The sequence below is a fragment of the Rattus norvegicus genome, chromosome 1, assembly GCF_021556685.1.
Source record: "Rattus norvegicus strain SHRSP/BbbUtx chromosome 1, alternate assembly SHRSP_T2T, whole genome shotgun sequence".
NCBI lineage: Eukaryota > Metazoa > Chordata > Mammalia > Rodentia > Muridae > Rattus > Rattus norvegicus.
In genome coordinates, this window is record NC_141534.1 from 59466161 (window position 1) to 59489476 (window position 23316).

The window sequence follows — 23316 nt, forward strand, 5'->3', positions numbered from 1 at the left end:
GTTTGAGGCTGATCCTTCAGAATTCAAAGATAACGTGACACCCTGAGTGTAGACATGAGGACTTTAAAGCAGGATGCAGAGTAAACATTCAAAACAGAGAACTATGGACAGCTAAACATCTTACAGGGTTTTATTTCTAACAGCCTAAAGTCTTTCCATAGCCCATAGAAGCCACGGTCTCAGAGTCCTTCCCAACCATGTTGACAGGTCCTATTGTGACCTCATGAGGAGCGATTGTGAGGCGGCCCAGCAAACACATATTAAGCTGTTGCCAGGCCTGGAATTCTTTGAGTGCTTTGAGAGGAGGTGTGGAGTGGAGCCCTCTGCGACTTGGTTGTATCTAGTGAGCTGTGTGTGTTTGTATCGAATTTTACTGTACTGTGTATATGTGTATGTATCAGTGTGTGTAAGAGAGTGTGTGTTGACAGATTGGCCTGTGTGTGAGTGCGTGTACACTTTTGCCTGTGTGTTTGTCAGTATATGTAGGAGTGTGTGAGTTTACAGGTTTGTATGTGTGTATGTGTTTGTATGTGTGTATGTCTTCTTGTGCGTATGTGTATCCCTGTGTGTATGTGTGTATGTGTCTGACGTGTGTTTTTCCAGCTTTGCTTGTGTGTAAGTATGCGTGTTTTGTGTTAATCTGGGTGTTTGTAAGAGTTTGTGTGAGTATAAGTTCACTTCTGTGTATTTCTGTGTGTGTGCCTGTGTGTGTGCCTGTGCCTGTGTGAGTGCCCGTGTGTGTGTGTGTGTGCATGTGTGTGTGTGTGTGTGTGTGTGTGTGTGTCTGTGTGTGCACGTGCCCATCCCCTTTTGCCCCTTGTATCTATATTACCTGCACCTCAGTGCAAGAGAGTGTAGAGGCCAGAAGTCACCCCGGCTGCTGTTCCTGAGGTAGGTTCTCAACCTTATTTTCAAGACAGGCTCTCTCACTGGCCTGCAGCTGCCCAAGTATCTGGGCTGGCTGACCAGTAGCTCCCATGCATTTGGTATGCCAACCCCATAATATCAGTTTAAAGGCCTATGTAGATGGCTGGCTGCCTATTTCTTGATTGATTGATTGATTTTTGGATGACTTCAAGAGAAAGAATTAGGTCACATATTGCCACGCCACTGGCTATTTCCTTATTGGGGTTTTGTTTTTTGTTTTATTTATTTATTTATTTATTATGGATTGCTGGTTTCATTTTTTAGTGGTTTTTATGTTATCACATGCTATATTACTGCTTTGATTATTTACGGTTCTGCAGTCGGATGATTCACCCTATCTCCATTTTCAATGTCCTGCGGTTTCATCCTTTTACATTATTCCTGTTTCTCTATTTATTGAGTACAAGCAATCATTGGCTTAGACTTGATACAAATTTGCCATTTGTGACACTTTGACTCTTCGGCCTTTGTTTAAGGTTTACTATTCACTGATATTTAACTGCCTTAATCCTTGTGGTTGGTTAATTTTAATTTTCAGTATTTTGCTCTGGAGAGTTGTGGATTTTTGTGGATCACTAGGTCCTGAAATTCAATGGAGTTTTCCCTTAAGTGTTGGCTTTTTATATTTGTTTGTTTTGTCTTATACTAATTCTTTCTCCTCTCGTTTCTTTCATCTGTTTTTTTTTTTTTCTTCAATGAACATCTATTCATAGTATTGACCATCTTTGGCCGCCCATTCCTATTGTAGTATGACAATTTTTATTTTCATCATTGCATTTAGTATGTGTGCGCTCTTGGCTTTCTCTTTTGGGGTTGATTATTTGGGTGGCTTTTACTTATGACTCTTCATATTTTCCCCTTAACTTTTTCATAATTTTGCTCTATTTTTCTAGTCTAGTTTTTACTTTGTCTTTGTTTGTTTTTTTTTTCTTTTTCTTTTGTTTGTTTCTTTTAGGTACCACAAGTGTAATTTTAGCTCCTATATTGCTCCATCTTTTTCATTATTTGATTCCATTTTTGTTATTTTTAGGTAGCATTAGTACTGATAAAATGCCTACAGAGACTGAGGAGGAGTTACCAACCCCTACACCCGAGCCCAGTATCTCTGAGGAGGGCAACTTCCATTCCCAATACCAAGTATTGGGGACAATTGGGCAAGGGGGCAACGCCAAAGTCCTCCTGGCCCACCACCGGCTCACAGGAACCCCGGTGGCTGTCAAAGTTCTGCGAAAGGACAAGCAGTGGTTCCAGCCAGCCATGATGGAAGCAAACATAATGAGAAAGATCAACCACCCCAACATAGTGTCTCTCATACAAGTTATTGAAAAGGAAACGAGAATATACCTCATAATGGAGCTGGTGGAAGGCCAAGAACTCTACCAGTACATCAGAGAGTCAGGGCACATAGAGGAGGATGAGGCCCGGCAAATATTTGAACAGATATTGTCAGCAGTGAGCTACTGCCATGGAAAGGGGATTGTTCACCGAGACCTCAAACTGGACAATATAATGATTGATAAAAACAAAAAGGTCAAAGTCATCGACTTTGGGCTTAGCACCCAATTTCAACCTGGAAAAATGCTAAACCACCACTGCGGCACGTACTCTTTTGGTTCCCCTGAACTCCTCCTTGGCCATCGGTATGACGGGCCGAAGAATGATATGTGGATTATAGGAGTGGTCTTGTACTGTATGGTAGTGGGAAAGCTCCCATTTGATTCAGTGATCATCCAAGAACTGCAAAGACAAGTAGTGGCAGGGGTATATCCTGCTCCCTGTGGGGTTTCAAAAGAACTGGAGGACCTCCTTAGTAAATTACTGAGGGTAAATCCCAACTTTAGACCAACAGCAAGAAAGGCGATGAAACACCCTTGGTTCAAAGAACACTGGAACGGATTGATAGGTCCCTATGAAGAAATGCTTCCCCTCACACCAGACCCGGCCATTTTGGATGCCATGAAAAGCATTGGATTCCAAGCCTCTGTAGTAAAACACTCTTTAAAACAAAGAAAATATAATGAGGAAATGGCAACTTATTTCTTTCTACAAAAGCAGGCTCTCCAGGGGGATGGCTGCACAGCCCAGGCACAGCAAGTGAGTCCCGTTGTAGCCCCATTTCCTAGCCTTGATCCTGCTGCTGCTTTTAGATTAGAACCAAAGAGGAGTGGAAGCCTGCCAGTCCTTGGCACCTTGCGGGTGTCATCCTCCCATGGTCACGTATCTCACTATGGCCAGAATGCTCATCCAAAAGGAGGCAAAAGATCCACTGTGGCTGGTCGTCTCAGGCCTCTACCGATGACACCTACACAGGACCACTATCACAAATGTGCCGTGAGTGTCCCATGCATTCAAACAACAAGCATCTTCACTGAGAAGAGTAGCAATAAGGAAATCAAAGAAGACAACCCACTCTCCCACAGAGCCCCATTAGAGGATAAGCCCATCCCCAGCAGGGTCCGGCACAGAGGTTTTAAGGGGTGGACCAGGAATATAGCAAATGCCCTGATAAAGCTTTGTTGCTGCTTGCCAAGGAGAAAGAAACCTCGCCTGGGGCAGAACAGAATCTCCCCCCAGAAATGAGCCACAGGGAGAGTCCAGAGAACAAGCAGCAGGCATAGCCCAGGTACCTTTGTGCTTTGTCCTTTTCAGTTTGCTCTATACTGGTCCTTCCTCTGTCTCTGGTTTCCATTTTCCCCCACAATTCTTACCTTGTATCTGCTCTAAGTTCTTTTATGAGGTTTCCCCAACACCAAGCCTTCTCCCTCTTCTTGATTTCTCCTCTTCCCAGCAGGGACCCAATAGGATTGATGAGTTCCACACTCTACAGAGTTTTCTAGTTGGCCCATCCCTTCAGATGGACTCCAGCTCCCCCTTAGGCCAATAGCTCCCACAGGGTGAGGACTAGAGGGTCATGGGCTCATGGACTCCTCCAGGGGCTACTGATCTTTTCACATGTGGTCATCAATCACAAGTGCTGCAGAGCAGAGTCTTATGTTTTCAAATGTAACATCCCATTCCATTAAGCCTCAAAACTAATTAACAAGGTTTGTCATTGAATAAGTATCAACAACCTAGTTTGTGGGTTATAGTTGATGGTCAGAATCCTGCATGCATGCATATTGTTTTGCATACTGGTTTTTTTTTTGTTCCTAAGACCTAGTGATCTATTGAATTTTATAGGTAGTAGTTCTAAATGTTTTCTTTCAAAGACCTCAACTGAGAAGTAGAATAAAGAAGTTATAATATAGTAAGGCAAATCAAAGCCCCAAATGGTAAGCTAAGAATTCTACCTCACTGTTTTTTTGCTTGGAATAAATTGTCTTGTCTATTTCACAGTGTCATCTGGAAATTCTTTCATGTCCTCAGTATAAACAGTAGGTGATTTCAGACACATAGCAATGGAAAAGACTCCAGCAGAAACTACAGCAGCAACAGGAGTAGCAACAATAGCAGAAGCAGCATTAGGCACAGCAGCAGCAGGAGGAGGAGAGCGAGGAGGGTAGGAGGAGGAGGAGGAAGAGGAAGATGAAGAGAGGAGGAGAAAGAAGAGGAGGAGGAGGAAGAGAAGGAAGAGAAGGAGAAAGAGGAGGATGAAGAGCAGGGGGAAGATTTTGATTCCCTGTCCCCGTGAGAATTGCTGATGACTACTTCTGGACACAGATATCATGCTGAGAACTGTTTATCAAAATGATTTAACAGAATATTAATGTTCATAGAAGACATGTCAATGTTCCTGAGGGCATGCAGCCCTGGAAAAGAGAGCCAGATGGCAGAGGCAAGCAGTGTGGAATGTTCTTACTGAGGAAGACCTTCTCAAAGCTGATGATGTAATAGGTATGAAGGAGCATTTCATGGGAGTCACGGTCCCATGCCCCTGTGTCAGGGCACACAGAGCTCCTAGCCTTGCATCCTGCGTGAGAGGGGACCTGGAATATTCCCTGATCCCCACAGGGTCCTGGATTGCATGGTTCCCCCTCAGTTATGGTCCTCCCTGTGCCTCATGGGGTACGCAGCTTCTACGGGCTGAATTTATATCAGTGATTAACTGGAGCTGGACCACAACCACACCACAGGCAAGCCCTGGGCACTGAGGACATTAAGAGCAACAGACAACATCTCCTCCACTGCTTCTGACTCTGCTCCACAAGGCAAGGCAGCTCCCACACAGCAGGCATCCAGCCTAACTCCCAGCAGGGAGAGTGTGAGATGTCTGTGGATGAGCCCACAGGGACTACAGGATTCTGTGGGAAGACATCTGGTAGCTTCTGGAGCAGCTGCAGCAGCCAAGATACATGAAGTACAGTGGAGGTGAGCTATAGGACCAGGTAGCAAAGAGCCTGCTCTGGCCAATGCTGATCTGAATCCCTGGGTGCAGGCTGGAATAGTCACTCAGGGCTATTAGAGTGAAGGCCAGCCAAGGGCATACAATGTGTCACTAACATTCTTAAAGTCTTGTCCAGGAAATAAACCACTGGCCTTGACCAGTAAAGTTGAGTCCAGACTCATGGGCTACAGGATAGCAGATTGAACTGAGTCTGAATTCCCATGAGTATGACCTCTGGCTGCTCCCTAGGCTCAGTATAGATGAGCATGAGAAGGCACCATTGCTGTGTTTGCAGGAGTAGCAGAGAGCTCAGAATACATGACCCACTCCTAACCCAGACTGGAGCCACTCTGGGGAGGAGATAGCATCATTTGATGGGCTTATGCGGGACACTGTGCTCTGGTTTGTGGCACATACAGCTCCTGTCTTTCTTGCTGACAGTTCAGATCCTCAGCTGGCCTCATCACGGACAGTCCCATGAGGAGTGGGTGTTTGTTTCCTGCTTCACAGTTAGGGCAGGAACAAGCCCAGACGCAGTGAGTAAGGACAGTGCTTCTGTCTTGACCCAGCTTCCTTGTCCGCCCCCTCCCCCAACTCATATCAGGAGCCACCCAGAGACCTTCATAGGAGTGTGGGTCATGTTAATCGGAATGCACAGCTGGAGATTAAATTCTTGGTAAGGTCTCCATACAGCCCTGGTGGCTCCCACACCCTGCCTACCTAAGTTTTCCCAATTGGGTCCTCAGGGTCGTGGAGAATCTTCTACAGGCTGCCGTGAAGATACAGCCAGTTTCTTGGTAACATTGTGTTTAGCAGAGGTTCTCTGCTTCAGGCACAGGGCCTTCCAGTGAGAGGGTTTGCTGAGTAGCACACCAGGACCAGAAAAGTGTAGAGCCCTCCAGTGGTAGACATGAAGTACTGCAGGAGTTTATTTCCTGATTTCTTCACATCTACCTTGTTCTAAAGGCTTTTTGTCAGACACATAGGGACTTAAGAAACTTGAGTTTGCACCCCCATAGGGAACCCAGGACACTAAACCAGCAGCCCTGTTAAACGTCGGCAGAGGACTGTCTGGGCTCTGTGTTTATAGAATGGCTCTAGACTGGTATGAAGACTGATTGACCAGCCAGTCAAAGAGAGTTAGGGACAGTTAGAGACTTGGAGGAGAGCATGAGCGGCAGACACAGCAGAGTCCAGGCCAACAGTGGAACCAGTTCATTTAATAGAGAAGCATATGCCCTCCCAAAAGGCTGTCAGCTTAAGGCACTGCACTGAAGACCTGACCCAATAACATGCCCAATTTACACATCACCCACCTGTGGCTTGTGGAGGGTCCTCAGGGTAGATCCTAAAGTCCATCATGGCTGAAAGGCAGAAGTTTGCACATCATTGCAATGTGGAGGCTACTCTCTGCTGATGGTTCCCACACACTCTGTGAAAAAGTTTGCTTAAGTGAAAGTTGGCCGTCCTTGAACTCTCTGGTCTTCCAGGGTAGTGTGTGTTGACCACATGCAGAGCCATTCCTGAAAAACGTAAGAGCCAAAATTCAACAATATGGAGAGAATCCTGTGCCAGATGGAATCCCTCAGGCCAGTGCGGATTCAGAGACATCCTATGCCTTGGCATGGAGGCTCCCAAGAACTTCTAGGATCAATGTGAGCCACACAGGGGCCACAGTCCATCCTGGGAGAAAATTAAAGTATCTGGAATTATCAGGGACCCTAAGGTAGGTTCGTCAGGATATGGAGCTGATGCATGGTGGGATGCTTGGAGGATACAGCCTAAGTCAACGTAGAGGAAAGTGTGTTATGAGAGCTAAGACAGAGCAACCACACAGTCTGAGAACAATTTTCTTAAGTGCAATTTGGCCGTCCTTGAACTCTCTGTTCTTCCAGGGTAGGATGGCCTATCGGGCCCAGGACAGAGCGACTATGCCAGAATTACAATGGTCTGTAATAGAGATGGAGAAGGTGTCAGGATGGGACTTGGGCAGTGGATGGAGCTCTATGACTGCAAAGCCTGCCTAGGCTCCAAGGATCCAGAGCTGGCTGCTGCAGGAAGTCCTAGATCACAACTCTGCCGTTCCTCTTCCCAGGTCTTGCTTTTAACTACTGGACCCAACACAAAGCCTCCCTTGCAGGCTTACCAGAGCATGAAAACGAAATGGCCACCTCCTGTAACAAGAAACACTTCTAGAAGAGGAAGGAGACATCAATACATTCACAAAACTTTCAACTCGAAATCTGTCTTGCCAATAAGTGTGCAGGGATAAAGGTAAAGCAGATATTGAGGGACCAACCAGTCAATGACTGACACAAAGTGAGATCTGTCTCATGTGACAGACACAACCTCTGACGCTATTTATGATATTCTTTCTGATTTACTTGCAGACAGAAAAGTAGCACACCTGTCTCCAGAGGCTTCACTCAGCAGCTGAAAGCCACAGCCAATCCTCAGATGGAGCTCGGGAAGTCTTGTGGAAGAGTGGGGGGAGAGTGACAAGGAAACTGGTTGGGATAAAACACTACAAGAAGTCCCCTACCGTCAGATACCTTGGACCATGGAGTATGCTAGAGCCTGTGCAACCAACCCCAGAGCCAGGTTAGCTATCTGCAGTTGGTCTCCATGTGGGTCATCTGACAAGTAGATCCAGGACTGTCTCAGTCTGTGTTGCCTGCCATTGGATCTGTTCCCCATACCCGGACTGCCTGATTGTAAATCTGTGGGGCAGAATGTGCTCGGGCCACCTGGGACTAGATGTCCCGGGGTGGTGTGGTACCCAGGGACTCTCCCCTTGTCCAAAGAGAAGGGAGAGCATTATGGTAGAAAGGATTTGTAAGGTGGGACTGGGAAGGGAAGAGGGAGAGTGACTGGGATCAGGATGTAACCTGAATAAAGAAGACATTATTGGAAGTAAAAAAGTTAGCCTGGAAAATGGAAAGATTGATAAGTGGCTAAGAGCACTGAATGCTCTTTCAGAGGTCCTGAGTTCAAATCCCAGCAAACACATGGAGGCTCACAAATGTCTCTAATGACATCTGATGCCCTCTCTGGTCTTTCTAAATACAGCTACCCTGTACGTATGCATAACGATTGATTGATTGAATGAATGAATGAATGAATGAATAAATAAATAAATTTTACCTAATCTTAGTTATCAGGCAATGAATAAAATGTCGAGATTATGTTCAAACCCATGTCATGGATTGCCTGGATCTTTTAGATCTTCAGGAAACATCTCAACGAAGAACAAGAGAGGCTGAAGAAGAATGGGGAAGGGTTTGATCCCTGAAGTTCCTCAGTGTCCACTAGCACAGCACTTGTCCTTGGGAGATGACATCTTTCACTCTTCCTGACTGTTGCACCAATCAGAATTACAAGCTCTGTGGATGAACCTGTAAAAGAGGACAGTTGCTCTTGGGCCAATATGGAGGTTCCTGACCTCTCAGCAAGCTCACTGCTGACTTTTGAGGTCTCTGGAGGGTGAGCAAAATGAAGACATACAGAGTAGCCTCAGGTTGAGTCAGCCAGGCCCAGGGGGCTCAGTGGTGTCTCTCAGATTCCCAGGCCCTCCCTGAGATTGAACACACTACACAGTGTAAGAGGATTAGGGGATAACCAGGAAATGCAGTTGCTCAGGTGTCTGGCTCTGTAGGAGGGAAATAAATCACAGTGGGAAGCTTCAGGACAGTCAGGTGACCTGAGCCCTCCACAGAGTCTAAGTCCAGACTCACAGACATTCATCTGTCCACAAGTCTCCTAAACACAGGCCTTGACTGACCTGCAGTCCAGAGTATGTTATTATACAGTGTCGCTTAGAGAGAGGACATACTTTCCAATTAGGCCTTTTCTGTGTCACACTGAGACTGGGTTTATGGTACAGCTGATGCAGATGGGGACTGGCCACAAGTGGCAGTCTATCGCAGATGAAATAAAAAAATAAATAAATAAATAAATAAATAAATAAATAAATAAATAAATAAATAAATGAATACCCACTTATCTCACTGCCTGCAATCCTCATTGTCACCACAAGGGAGCGCTGCTTTGACATTCTCAGAAAGAAAAGCTGACTTCCCTCAGGGAAATGGATGGACGGATGGATGGACGGATGGATGGATGGATGGATGGATGGATGGGTGGGTGGGTGGGTGGATGGATGGATGGATGGATGGATGGATGGATGGATGGATGGATGGATGGATGGATAGACAGAGAAGTGATTTGACTTAATCAGTTTCTTCCTTTCCTACTTTTCTGGTCGAAAACACACTGAACATGTCTGCTGCAATTGCTTGTTCTTCATTTCTGCTTTCTTTGGCTGTTCATTCAAGGCAGCTCCCTTAGAATCTGCTCATCTCAATAAAGGTCCATCTGTGGAATGTATAGCTTCTCAGTTAGGAGCTAAGGGATTCTTGGAAGGAGTTCCCAAAATCCCCTCTGGGGCAGTTGCCAGTGTTCTCTACTTCAGACAGCAGCTGCATGAAGCAAACACACACCTGTCTGAACATTACAGCTTGGGTGCACGTCACAGTGCACCTGCCCCAGGGTCCTTGCCAGTTGCACATGCCACAGGGCCACAACTACAAGATCCCTTCCCCAGGAATCATGCCCCCTTGCATCTCCCCCAGGATTCCTGCTCTGTTGTAACTGAACCAGGGCCCCTGCCCGGTTGTTCCTGGCTCACGTTTCCTACTCAGTTTTACCTGCCCCAACGACCCTGTCCCACTGCACCAGCCTCAGGGATCCTGTCCCATTGTGCCCACCATGCTGCACCTTCCTGAGAGTACCTACTAACTGTTCCTAGGTGGCATTTTTCAAAATCTAATTCAAAGATCTTGCCAGTCAGAACCCATTGTCTTTAGTAACATCAAGTAGATATTTGCAGGGCTTCCTCACCTACACTTAATCAATCCCTTCTCTCAGTTGTCCATGTGGAAGCAAAGAAACTAGCAGAAGAACATGGATTATTCATCCAGGATATCAGCAGCCCTAGAATTCTCATGAGATGGGCTGCTGTGACTGTGATACAGGGGTGGCAGGGAGGCTTTGACACTGAACAAGCCCAGAGTGCTGCCTCTGCTCACATTGTGCCAGCACCTTAGCCTACCTCTAGATGTCCTAAACTCTGAGAGGAGGAAGGAGATCTTCCTACATAGAAGATGTTCTCTGAATCTGTGCTGGCCCAGGTCAAGCCAGAGTGTTTGCACATGCCAGTTCCAGCCCCTGAGGGTTCTCTGCCTGCCTGGTGTTTTGTTGTGCTTTATGTCTGGCAAGGTGAAGATGTGGCCCATACTAGGAATATCTTTGAAGACAACTGCCCTGGGTTCCCATGCTAAAATTCAATTAGGGACTGACAGGGACCTAAATACCAACAAGACAGTGCCAAGACCATGAGTTCCAAAATCAAGAGCAAATGGGGCCTTGATGGTATCCTGTGCTGATCTGACAGGAGTCAGCACACACAATTCTCCTGCACATCCAATGCCCCTTGGAAAAATCCTCTGTCAAGGGTAAGTGAAGCCTCATGAGAATGAACTGTCAGCGTAGGACAAGACACTTGGGACTACTGTCCTGAACTCACCAGTCTCAGAAGAATGGGCTTGGAAAAGTTTTCAGGACACAGAATAGGGGTGTGTAAGCAAGTGCAGGTAATCCTTGTGTAACACATAGTTCCTGAGGAGGTTCTGAGAGCTGTTGGATCCACTCCTGGAAAAGGCAGCATCGTGTTCAGGGGGGTAAGAAAGCATGAGCCTGCTGATGTTTTCACAGTATTGCATGGGAACAGTAACAATGCCCTTAGGAGCAGGATGTCCTAACACTCTCAGATCAAGCAGACAGCCTAGAGCCTATTAGGCCCATATCCCAAGAGAATACCGGTCATGTGTGAAGCTTCTATAGCCAGGAAGCTGGAGCAGGGAACATTGACATTGTCTCAGTTAGGGGTTTACTGCTGAGAACAGACACACCATGACCAATGCAGCTCTTATGAGGACAACATTAATGGACACAGGATTGCAGGTTCAGAGACTCAGTCCAGTATCATCAAGCTGGGAGCATGGCAGCATCCAGGCAGTCATGGTGCCAGAGTAAGTGGGAGGTCTACATATTCATCTGAAGGCTGCTTGAGGAAGATTGGCTTGCATGTGGATAGGAAAATGGTTTTAAAGCCCATGCCCACAGTGACACACCTACTTTAACAAGACCACGCCTCCTAATATTGCCACTCCCTGAGCTAAGCATATACAAACCATCATAGACATCTTGCAGGAGGGTGGTACTGTTCTATCAGAGAGAATCCTCTGCTCCCGTTAATATACTGAGGTCAACCCTGGGTAGGGCACAGAGCCCTCCACACATCCTGGGACTCAGGGAGGCATCCTATGAAAGAGCTTTTTCCTAGAAGGAAACATGGGTGTAGGCCTCCCTTCCAGCCAGGCTGTAGGGAGTCTCCAATGCTAAACTCTGTCTTTTTGCAGAAGTGAAACAATGAAAATTCACCCTTAACAGTACAGTGAATAGCAAAAATGGTGAAAGGTATAAAAAGAACCAATTAGTACCAGAGCATGAGGATTGGTTTTATATGAAATGTGGGTGGGTGCAGTGCAGTATCCTCCTCCATGTACCCACATGTTCAGTAACTACCCTGTTTGATGCAGCTTTACACAGAACCATCTGGAATCCATTCACTGAGGGACTCCATCCCTGGACTGGAAGCTACAGGTGGGACTTTTGTATCCAGGTCTCCCAGCCCTGGGACAGGGATGCATGGATAAAGTGGAGAGAAGCAGACTGGAATGGTGCAGAGGTTATCCTGCCAGCAACCCCAAGCCCCCAGCTGCATGACAATGTAGAACAGCGAGCAGTTTCCCAGCCAGCCTCACTCCCCATTGACAGACTTCTTCCAGTCCCTCCTTATGCCAAGGAAAGAAAAGCAAAAAAAGTAGGGGCAGGGAAAGAAAAATTGCTCTACTCCCAGGAGCCAAGGACAAGCCCCCTCCCATCCTCTGATCTGACCCCATAACCAGCCACAGCCAAGTCCTGGGCTCATCTCTAGAGGCACATGGACCCAGGCAGATGAGCCCTTGAATCACAGTCGGCTCCTCAAAAGCATCCTATGGGTGTCAGTCCTAAGTCCATGAATCGGAGGTGCTCTGCACAGCTATTCAGAGAAGCCTTCTCTTGATCTCTGTGAAGATCTCTCTATTGGATGTCAGAGGAGGGTGTCCATCCAGCATCAATCCAGGGACTGTGGCCCTCTAATGTGTTAGCCCATGTGAACCTCCCCACAGAGCCCCACCTGTCCTTGTGCAACTCCTCCTTGATCGCCTTTTATAGGAAGATATTTAGAGTCCCTTGCAGGAGGCAGGGAAAATGGCACACAGCTGAGGGTGGTAGACAAAGCTGGGAACACATCAAATATTGAGTTGGTGTGAGGCTCCCTAAGCCATGCTTGGGCAGGTCTGTGCCAGTGATCCTATAAGACCCTTTGATTCTCCCCATGTACACAGCAGGAACCAATTGCCAGGCCTACCCTCTGCCCAGAGCAAAGGGAGATTGGAACTTGGATTCCAACCCTGGCCATTCCTATAATACCTGACCTTGTAACCCTTGCTCCCTTTGGGGCTCAACAGTCCCCCTCAAATGTAGACAGCAATGTCTAGATGGTGTTCACAGCTTTTCTTGCCTGAAACTGTGCTTTGTTTGATACTACAAACCAGAAAGTAGGGACTTAAACTTGAGATCACTGACTCAGGCTAGGGAGGACTCCAGGGCACCTGAGCTCAGCTGCAAAGGCAGAAGCTGAACCACAGTGAGCAGAGGTGGCACATTTTGCTGTTTCTTTCCTTTTCTGCTCTCAGGCCTTTCAGTGAACTCTACAGATGAGGATCTTTCCTCCCAGGCTTAGTGTCTGCAGCCATGAGAGTCCTCTACAGGGGACTCCAAACCCCAGAAGAGTCTTCAGAAGGAAAGCGCTACACACTGCACTGCCCCCAGCACTCTGAGAAACAGAGACCCTTTCTGGGCTTGGGCCAGTCAGTGCTCAATAGTTAGCTTCTGGCTGCACTGGCTGCTCACAAATAACACAGCAGACTGGGTCCTGTGACCTGGCTGTCACAGACTGTGATTGAGAATTCATTTCAACTGTGTCAGCATAGCCACTCTGTTCCTTCTGGCCCGAGGTTGCACAGAGCTCCTTGTCCTCATACATGCCTCTTCCATCACTGGACCTTAATATTTAAAGTGCGCCCTACACTCTGGATGGACTTGGTTTTCTATACATCATGCCAACCTCTGTGTTAGAGGAAGTGTCTGCCTGTGTATGCCTACCCCTTTATGTGCCTAGGTGTCCATGCATACCACTACCCCATATCCTGTCAGGGGCCATCCTCTGGACAGGTCCTCATGCCTGCATGTCAGACCACCTGTCTTCAAGCCCCAACCCCTCCCCACTGCATAGATGCTGAGCTTATGGGCTTTGCTGATGCATCCAACATTGATGGGGGTTTTGGGGATTGAAACTCAATTCCTTACCCTTGGGAGGAGAGTGCTCTGCCTATCCCTGCAGCTTTGTCTCAGGTGTTTGATGATAACCTAGAGCCTTTCTGAGGATTTATGAAATCAGTGTAATCTTGATGGGTCAGTTTAGAAACACAGCTTTGTTTTTTTTTTATTTTTTTTAACAGTGTACCATCAGTTTGAGGCTAATCATTCAGAATACAATGAAAAAGTGACACCCTGAGTGTAGACATGACGACTTTGAAGCAGGAGGCACAGAAAACATTCAAAACAGAGAACCGAGGAGAGGTAAACATCTTACAGGCTTTGATTTCTAAAAGCCTTAAATCTCTCCATAGCCCAAGAAGCCAGAGCCTTGAAGCCCTTCCCAACCATGTCATGACAGGTCCTATTGTGACCTAATGAGGAGCGACTGTGAGGCGTCCCAGCTAACAGATGTTAAGCTGTTGCCAGGCCTGGATTTCTTTGAGTGCTTTGAGAGGAGGTGTGGAGTGGAGCCCTCTGCGACTTGTTTGTATCTTGTGAGCTGTGTGTGGTTGTATTGGATTTTACTGTACTGTATATATGTGTATGTATCAGTGTGTGTAAGAGAGTGTGTGCTGACAGATTTGCCTGTGTGTGAGTGTGTGTACACTTTTGCTTGTGTGTTTGTCAGTATATGTAGGAGTGTGTGAGTTTACAGGTTTGTTTGTGTGTATGTTTGTATGTGTGTACCACTTCTTTTGTGTGTGTGTGTGTCCCTGTGTGTGTGTGTGTGTGTGTCTGTGATGTGCATTTTTCCAGGTTTACTTGTGTGTAAGTATGTGTGTGCCTGTTCCTACGTGAGTGTGTTTTGTATGAATCTGGGTGTTTGTCTGTGTGTGTGCCTGTGTGTGTGTGTGTGTGTGTGTGTGTTTGTGTGTGCACGCACGTGCCCATCCCCTTTTGTCCCTTGTATCTATATTACCTGCACCTCAGTGCAAAAGAGTGTAGAGGCTAGAAGTCACCCTGGCTCCTGTTTTTGAGGCAGGTCCTCAACCTCATTTTCAAGACAGGCTCTCTCACTGGCCTGCAGCTTCCCAAGTACCTGTCTTGGCTCTCCAGTGGCTCCCAGGAATTTGATATGCCAACCCAATAATATCAGATTAAAGGCCTATGTAGACTGCTGGCTGCTTATTTATGGATTGATTTTTTTTTCTATGTGTTTAAGAGATAGAATTAGGCCATATATTCTCAAGACCACTGGCTATTTCCTTATTGTGGTTTTGTTTTATTTATTTATTTATTTATTTATTTATTTATTTATTTATTTATTTATTTATTTATTTGTTTATTATGGATTGCTGGATTCATTTTGGTGGTGGTTTTTATGTTCTCACATGCTATATTACTGCTTTGATTATTTACGGTTCTGCAGTCGGATGTTTAACTCTATCTCCATTTTCAATGCCCTGCGGTTTCATCCTTTTACATTATTCCTGTTTCTCTATTTTGAGTACAAGCAATCATTGGCTTAGACTTGATACAAATTTGCCCTTTGTGACACTTTGACTCTTCGACCTTTGTTTAAGGTTTACTATTCACTGATATTTAACTGCCTTATTCCTTGTGGTTGGTTAATTTTAATTTTCAGTATTTTGCTCTGGAGAGTTGTGGATTTTTGTGGATCACTAGGTCCTGAAATTCAATGGAGTTTTCCCTTAAGTGTTGGCTTTTTACATTTGTTTGTTTTGTCTTATACTCAGTCTTTCTCCTCTCATTTCTTTCATCTGACCTTTTTCTTCAAACAATCCATTCACAGTATTGATCAGCTTTGGCCGCCCAATCCTATTGTAGTATGACGATTTTCATTTTCATCATTACGTTTAGTATTTGTGTGCTCTAGGCTTTCTCTTTTGGGGTTGGTTATTTGGGTGGCTTTTACTTATGATTCTTCATATTTCCCCCTGTTCATAATTTTACTCTATTTTTCTAGTCTAGTCTTTTCTTTGTTATTATTTTTTTCTTTTTGTTTCATTTGTTTCTTTTAGGTTCCACATGTGTAATTGTAGTTCCTGAATTGCTCCATCTTTTTCATTATTTGATTCCATTTGTTTGTTATTTTTAGGTAGCATTAGTACTGATAAAATGCCTACAGAGACTGAGGAGGAGTTACCACCTTCTAGTCCCGATCCCAGTATCTCTCAGGAGGGAACCTTTCATTCCCAATATAAAGTACTGAAGACTATTGGAAAAGGAAGCCATGCCAAGGTCCTCCTGGCCCACCGCCGGCTCACAGGAACCTGAGTGGCGGTCAAAGTTCTCCGAAAGAACAAGCAGTGGTTCCGGCCAGCCATGACAGAAGCAAACATAATGAGAAAGATCAACCACCCCAACATTGTTTCTCTCTTACAAGTCATTGAAAACAAAACTAGAATATACCTCATAATGGAGCTGGTGGAAGGCCAACAACTCTACCAGTACATCAGAGAGTCAGGGCACATAGAGGAGGATGAGGCCCGGCAAATATTTGAACAGATATTATCAGCAGTGAGCTACTGCCATGGAAAGGGGATTGTTCACCGAGACCTGAAAGTGGACAATATAATGATTGATAAAAACAAAAAGGTCAAAGTCATCGACTTTGGGCTTAGCACCGAAACACAACCTGGACAAATGCTAAACCAGCACTGCGGTGCGTATTCTTTTGGTTCCCCGGAACGCTTCCTTGGACTTCTGTATGACGGGATGAAGAATGATATGTGGACAATAGGAGAGGTCTTGTATTATATGGTAGTGGGAAAGCTCCCATTTGATTCTGTGATCATCCAAGAATTACAAAAACAAGTTGTTGCAGGGGTGTATCCTGCCCCCCTGTGGGGTTTCAGAAGAACTGGAGAACCTCCTTAGTCAATTACTAACAGTAAATCCAATGTATAGACCAACAGCCAGCGAGGTGATGAAACACGCCTGGTTCAAAGAACATGGGAAGGGGTTCACAGTTCGTTGTGAAGAACTGCTTCCCCTCAGGCCAGACCCTGAAATTTTGGGTGCGATGAAATGCATTGGATTTCAAGCCTCTGTAATAAAATACTCCCTAATAAAAAGAAAGTATAATGAGGAAATGGCACCTTATTGCTTCCTACAACAGCAGGCTCTCCCAGGGTATGGCTGCACAGCCCAGGCACAGCAAGTGCGTCCCATTGCAGCCACATTTCCTAGCCTTGATACTGCTGCTGCTTTTAGATTACAAAGAAAGAGGAGTGGAAGCCTGCCAGTCCTTGACACCTTGCAGGTGTCATTCTCCCAAGGTCACGTATCTCATTATGGCCAGAAGGTTCATACAAAAGGAGGAAGAAGGTCCACTGTGGCTGGTCGTCTCAGGCCAATACCGATGACACCTACACAGGACCACTATCACAAATGTGCCATGAGTGTCCCATACATTCAAACAACAAGCATCTTCAGTGAGAAGAGTAGCAACAAGGAAATAAAAGAAGATAATCTACTCTCCCACAGAGCCCCATTAGAGGATAAGCCCATCTCCAGCAGGGTCCGGCACAGAGGTTTTAAGGGGTGGACCAGGAATATAGCAAATGCCCTGATAAAGCTTTGTTGCTGCTTGCCAAGGAGAAAGAAACCTCGCCTGGGGCAGAACAGAATCTCACCCCAGAAATGAGCCACAGGGAGAGTCCAGATAACAAGCAGCAGGCACAGCCCAGGTACCTTCGTGCTTTGTCCTTTCTAGTTTGCTCTATGCTGGTCCTTCCTCTGTCTCTGGTTTCCATTTTCCCCACAATTCTTACCTTGTATCTTCTCTAAGTTCTTTTATGAGGTTTCCCCAACACCAAGCCTTCTCCCTCTTCTTGATTTCTCCTCTTCCCAGCAGGGACTCAATATGAATTCCCCACTCTACAGAGTTTTCTTGTTGACCCATCCCTTCAGATGGACTCCAGCTCCCCCTTAGGCCAATAGCTCCCACAGGGTGAGGACTAGAGATTCATGGGCTCATGGACTCATCCATGGGCTACTGGTTCTAGCACATGTGGTCATCAATCACAAGTGCTGCAGAACAGAGTCTTATGTTTTCAAATGTAACATCCCACTCCATTAAGCCTTAAAATTAATAACAAGGATTGTCACTGAATAAGTATCAACAACCTAGTTTGTTGGTTATTGTTGATGGTCAGAATCCTGCATGCATGCATATTGTTTTGCATACTGATTTTTTCATTCCTAAGACCTAGCAATTGATATATATACATATATATATATATATATATATATATATGTAACAGTTCTAAATGATTTCTTTCAAAAATCTTAACTGAGAAGTAGAAGAGAATATTTGATAAAATAATAAGGCAATCAAAGCTCCACATGGTATCTAAGTATTCTACCGCATAAGATTTTTGCTTAGAATAAATTGACTGTTTTTCTCTCACAGTGCCATCTTGAAATTCTGTCATGTCCTGAGTATAAACAGGAGGTGATTTCAGACACATGGCCAAGGAAAAGACACCAGCAGAAACTACAGCACCAACAGGAGAAACAGCAATAGCACCAGCAGCATTAGCAGCAGAAGGAGGAGGAGGAGGAGAAAGAGGAGGAAGAGGAGGATTCCCCAACACCAATCTCCTCCCTCCTCTTGATTTCTCCTCTTCCCAGCAGGGACCCAATATGAATGATGAGTTCCCCACTCTACAGAGTTGTCTTGTTGACCCATTCCTTCAGATGGACTCCATCTCCCTCTTAGGCCAATAGCTCCACAGGGTGAGAACTAGAGGGTCATGGGATCATGGACTCTTCCATGGGCTACTAATCCAGAGAGAAACGGGCCTGTAATACCAGACACTCAAAACACACAGTAGGTAGGGGGATCAGAACTTCAAAGCTAGCCTGGTCTACATCATGAGTTTAAGATCAGCTTGGACAACTTAGTGACACCCTTTTTCTAGAGGTGAGGAGGGCTAAGGCTACTAACTCAGTGGTAGAGTACTCGTGGGGAAACAGACTGCTGTCCATTGATACCTCTCCTTCCTTCCTCGGAAATACACAATGGTATTAGAAGAGTCAAAGGTTCCTGGCCTAGCATCCACTATTCTATTTGCTACATCATTAAGGGTGCAGTTTTTGGTATTTTGGTCAGGGATCAAATCTATGAAATAAAACTTAAGCAATACTCTCATTGCTGTCATAGTGGGAGGTGGATGATAAATGCTTGCCCACCTGCATCAGTACAAAGCTGGTTCCTTGGACTCCCTGCAAACACATCACTGCTAACTGTGTGCCTTGTATAGGCTTTTCCAGCACTGTCATAGCTTGAAAACCTTCCCTGCTATGGACCCTTGAGTGGGCATCCTGCCTTTCTCAGTCTCCGAATGGAGCAAAGATCCCCTGATCACCTCTAGGCTCACAGGTCAGGGACCTCTTCCATCCCATAGTGAACAAGACTGGCACAGCTGCACACACCTTGGAAAAAGAATGTATTGGCAACCCTTAACAAAAAAGATGGTTCTTACTTTCGATTATGTCATTCTATAAAATACGGGTATTTCCTGGTATAATTACACATGTCATTGATTGTGTGTGTGCGTATGTTTTTTGAGGTTGGAGGGGGATAATTCATTTCTCTAAGCCCCTTCCTCAATGCTGGGTGATAAACATTGACTCTCATATAGATTTTAATAATTCTACATTTATTTATATATTTTTAAGATTCGTTTATTTTTCCAACTTTTGTAGCTCTTTCTGTGTGTGTGTGTGTGTGTGTGTGTGTGTGTGTGTGTGTGTGTGTGTGTGTTTAATTAGATATAATACTCAGGGTCAGTAATCCTACCCTTGAGCTACCTTATAACTTTTTATGTTTTAAACAGCTTTATTATGATATCTTTGATATATAAAGCTGATATGTGCTAGAGGTGAGCATCTTGATGTTCTTAAAGACATGTTCTTCCTCAGATACAGAACGCGAGCTGGCTAAAATCCTTGCTACTCCTGCAGATTAACCTTGTCATGCACTGAAGCAATGGGGCACATACTAAGCACACTCCCTGAGATGCCTCCTAAGTTGGTAGCACTGGCTCCGTCCCAGGCACAGCTGGAGTGGGCAGCTGTAAGGTTGAGGACCTGCACTCAGGACACTGGGCTCCAGGAGCACCTCACCTGCTGGTCATTCTTTGTACCTCTGAATGTTACTCCTGGGTTCTCACTGCCTGGCACTTAACCATAGACACCACTGTAGAACTGTCTAAGGCCAGAAGGGCAAAAACATTCTTGTTATAAATTTCTACTATGGAAACATCAAATGTTGTGCTTCTTGAACAGTTTTATGAAATGAACCTGGGAGAAACGCAAGAAATATGGCCTGAAGTCTCTTCTGGAACTGCCACTCCAGCATAAGCGTCCACAGGCAGTCAGTCTCCTCTGCACTACCGTCCCCCTTGTTTTGCAACTCATGGATCTCCTTAGCATATCCCCAAGGTGCATTTGCTGTTGCTTCTCCAGCTTCTTCCTGACATCTTATTTTTATGGGTCTGGAGACAGACTCCCCAGAGGACGACAACTCTTTACTGATAGTTATGAGCTGCAGATCCCTGTGCTCAATAGTGGGGGGCTGCTGCGGGGACTACAACACCAGAATGACTGTTCCTTGGGGCCTCTGCAGTGTGGAAGGTTTTCCTGGTTTGGTCGGTGTGGTCAAAGATGAGAAGGAAGCAAGTTCAGGGAATGAGAGTGCATCTGTCGCCCTTTTCTCTCCTGCTCCCTGTGCTTCCTCTCTGCTTCCTTGTCCAGACAGGCCTTCTATATCTCAGACCACCACTGCTGCTCCTCACTCTTTTTTCCCAGCCACCTGTGCAGACTGGGATGCTGCCTTGTTTGCAGAAGGAGGGGGGAGTGGCAAATCCACTGAAATGCCACCAATATCTGGTGTAGTGGACCTGTGGTAGAGGAGGTGGTGGAGGGAGGTCTGTTCATATGGGCTGGGAGACAGTCACAGGGGTGGGCAGCACCTCTGCTGGGGTTTCCCAATGGCCAGGACCACTCTTGGTCAGAGTGGAAGCAGGGGCAACTGACTTGGAGGAAGAGTTCAGGTGCTCCTGGCTACATGTGCTAGATTCCACTGAGGACCTCTGGATCCACATATCACTGTCACACTAGAGACCCTTGCCAGCCTCTACTCAGTGGAGCTCAAGTAGGTTAAACTTCCTGAAGCTCTTCCTTGGAAGGGGTAAGAGGCTGAGAAAAGAAAAGAGGAAGCTATACTACTTCAGGGACTCACCAAAGATATTAGCAAAATTTCATGCATGTTTCTTCCTCACAGAGGAGGTAACAAAAACTGGGGAATGGTTATATAACCAGACTTGACACTGCTTTATGGCTCACTGGCCAAGTAGCCAGCTGTTCCTGTGTCTACAAAGGAATAAAAAGATTTTTTCTATACACTGATGCATGCTGTTTGTGGCATTGCCACTCCTGAAATTTAGCTCCTAACTTCAGGTCTAGGTAGAGGGGTCTGTTCTTGTGAAATGTAAAGAAGTAAACAATCAGATGCTTAAAACTGCATAAAAGGCGTACTTTTTCCTCAGGTATCTGTTTTACAATCTTTTAAAAGGCATTCATGGGGGTTGACACCCCGAAACAAGCTTTGCCATTTCAGGAAAAGTGTGATGGAGGGAAGAATTGTATGGTGGGTTACTGGGAAGACAGGATTGTAAAGGAAATAAATAAATGGTTTTCTAAAAAGCATGTATTTTAAATGCCCTGCTAAAAACTATAATTTTGACACTATGCTTTCAATAAAAAACATTTCACATTTTATTTACTCATTTAAACTAATTCTCATTTTCCCAGATTCATTAATTTAGTATTAATTTACTTGAGTAGCGTAATAAAAATAAAACTGAAAAAATAAAAAGTAAAAATAAAAGCTGAGTCAGGGTCAGAAGAGGATTCACAATACTGCACCTAACAGACTGTGAATATATCTAGTAAACCGAAACCATCAGATCTGATCTGTATCATGATCCAGAAGTATTTCTCAGCATCATGCACTCAGTCTCAACTAACTTCTTCCTTGAAAAGCTGAGCAAGAGCTGTGGTAGGAGCTACTACATGGGACTTTTAGGGTCTCACTTTATAAAAATAATTTATGTGTATGAGTGTTTGCCCAGCATATGTGCACATGAATGCTTGACTGGTGTCCAAAGAACTTAGAAGAAGGTTTCAAATCCCCTGAAATTAGAGTTTTAGGCAGTTGTGAGCTAACACTGGTGTTGTAAAATACTGAACCATCTTTCCAGCCCCTGATTTTGATAACTTTTAGGAGGAGCCATATCTCAATACAGGATTACTATATGTTGCCTAACCTGGCTTGAGTCACTAGCTCGTACCTCTCTGCACCATGGAGGACAATGGCTGGGTAAGACAGGTGGACAGGCAGTGAGAGAGGATGCCTTGATTTGCAACTTCCAGTGTAACCATGGAACTGGTTGTAGTCATGAGTTCTGCTGCCCTAGGAAGAAAATATAAAGAAACAGTGCTCACTGTCATAGAGGAGTCTATGTTCAGAATACTTGTGCTTAGGTTCCACAGCCTGGTTGCTGTTTGGGGAAATAAACCAGACTTTCAGAAGATTATGTCCTCTCCACATCACTTATGATAATTAATTATAAAACAGGTAAATATATTCTATTCTATAACATAAACATCAAGATATTTAAAGATTTTACAAGCTCTAAGTATATGTGTACATATTTATATAATTATTTAATGAAATGTTCTATTCTAATATACATTCTTATGAGTGAACCCAAAATGAGATTCATGTGCTCTAAGAACTAGGGTTATAGTGAAGGTGAGTAAACACAAAGAGCTTTTACATCACTTCTTTTTGAATTCAAATTTCAAAATTAAATGCAAACTATCACTTCAGTACACTAAAACTAACCAATTAGTTGACGCGTTTAAGTGACCAATTAGTCATACCTTTCCTGAGAAAGTCCATCCCGACTAAATTCATCCACAATGAGGAGTTGGTCATGGGCACCTAGTTGTCCAACCTGAGCCACCAGAAGGGTGTAGGGAGAAAAGAAAAAAGGCAGCGTCACTGGTTGCTGCCGCTGCGGAGAGCTCATAGGCAGCACCCCACGAGCAAACTTGAGCCTCGGGACCACAGGTAAGACCCACTTTTCTGCTGCAAGAGACCTGCCTGGTGAACTCAGGACACACAGAGGCAAAAATCCTCTAGGACCAGGCACTTCCGGGGTTTACCTAGAGTCCCAAACCCGCGGATCCCGAAACGCAGCAGCTCTCTGCTCCCGAACCCTGTGGGAGAGAGACCTCACCGCCTGGTCAGGTGGGCACTCCTGAGGCTGCAGAGCAGAGGAGACCACCAACACTGCCCACCCCAGCCCACATCCCTGGCCCAAGAGGAAACTGTATAAGGCCTCTGGGTTCCTGCAGAGGAGGGCCCAGGAGCAGCAGGACCGCTGCGTCTGAGACACCGCCAGAACCTTAAGGGACAGACCAGATAAACAGTTCTCTGCACCCAAATCCCGTGGGAGGGAGAGCTAAACCTTCAGAGA

General features: G+C 45.4%; 1 long non-coding RNA gene and 1 pseudogene across 4 annotated transcripts; both read left to right on the plus strand.

The window, feature by feature from the left end:
* Positions 1–486: 486 nt before the first annotated feature.
* Positions 487–3550, plus strand: LOC148007035 (sperm motility kinase Y pseudogene; annotated as a pseudogene). The gene is made up of 2 exons (XR_015646125.1): positions 487–891; positions 1958–3550. The product of XR_015646125.1 is annotated as a sperm motility kinase Y pseudogene (transcript).
* A 713-nt stretch (positions 3551–4263) lies between these two features.
* Positions 4264–8727, plus strand: LOC148007036 (uncharacterized). 3 transcript variants are annotated; one of them, XR_015646126.1, is made up of 5 exons: positions 4442–5235; positions 5693–5787; positions 7347–7525; positions 7642–7852; positions 8475–8727. It is a non-coding gene; the product is annotated as an uncharacterized LOC148007036 (long non-coding RNA). The 3 variants fall into 3 exon arrangements; XR_015646127.1 differs by lacking the exon at positions 5693–5787 and having other exon boundaries at positions 4264–5235; XR_015646128.1 differs by lacking the exons at positions 5693–5787; positions 8475–8727 and having other exon boundaries at positions 4581–5235; positions 7642–8426.
* The last annotated feature ends 14589 nt before the right edge of the window (positions 8728–23316 follow it).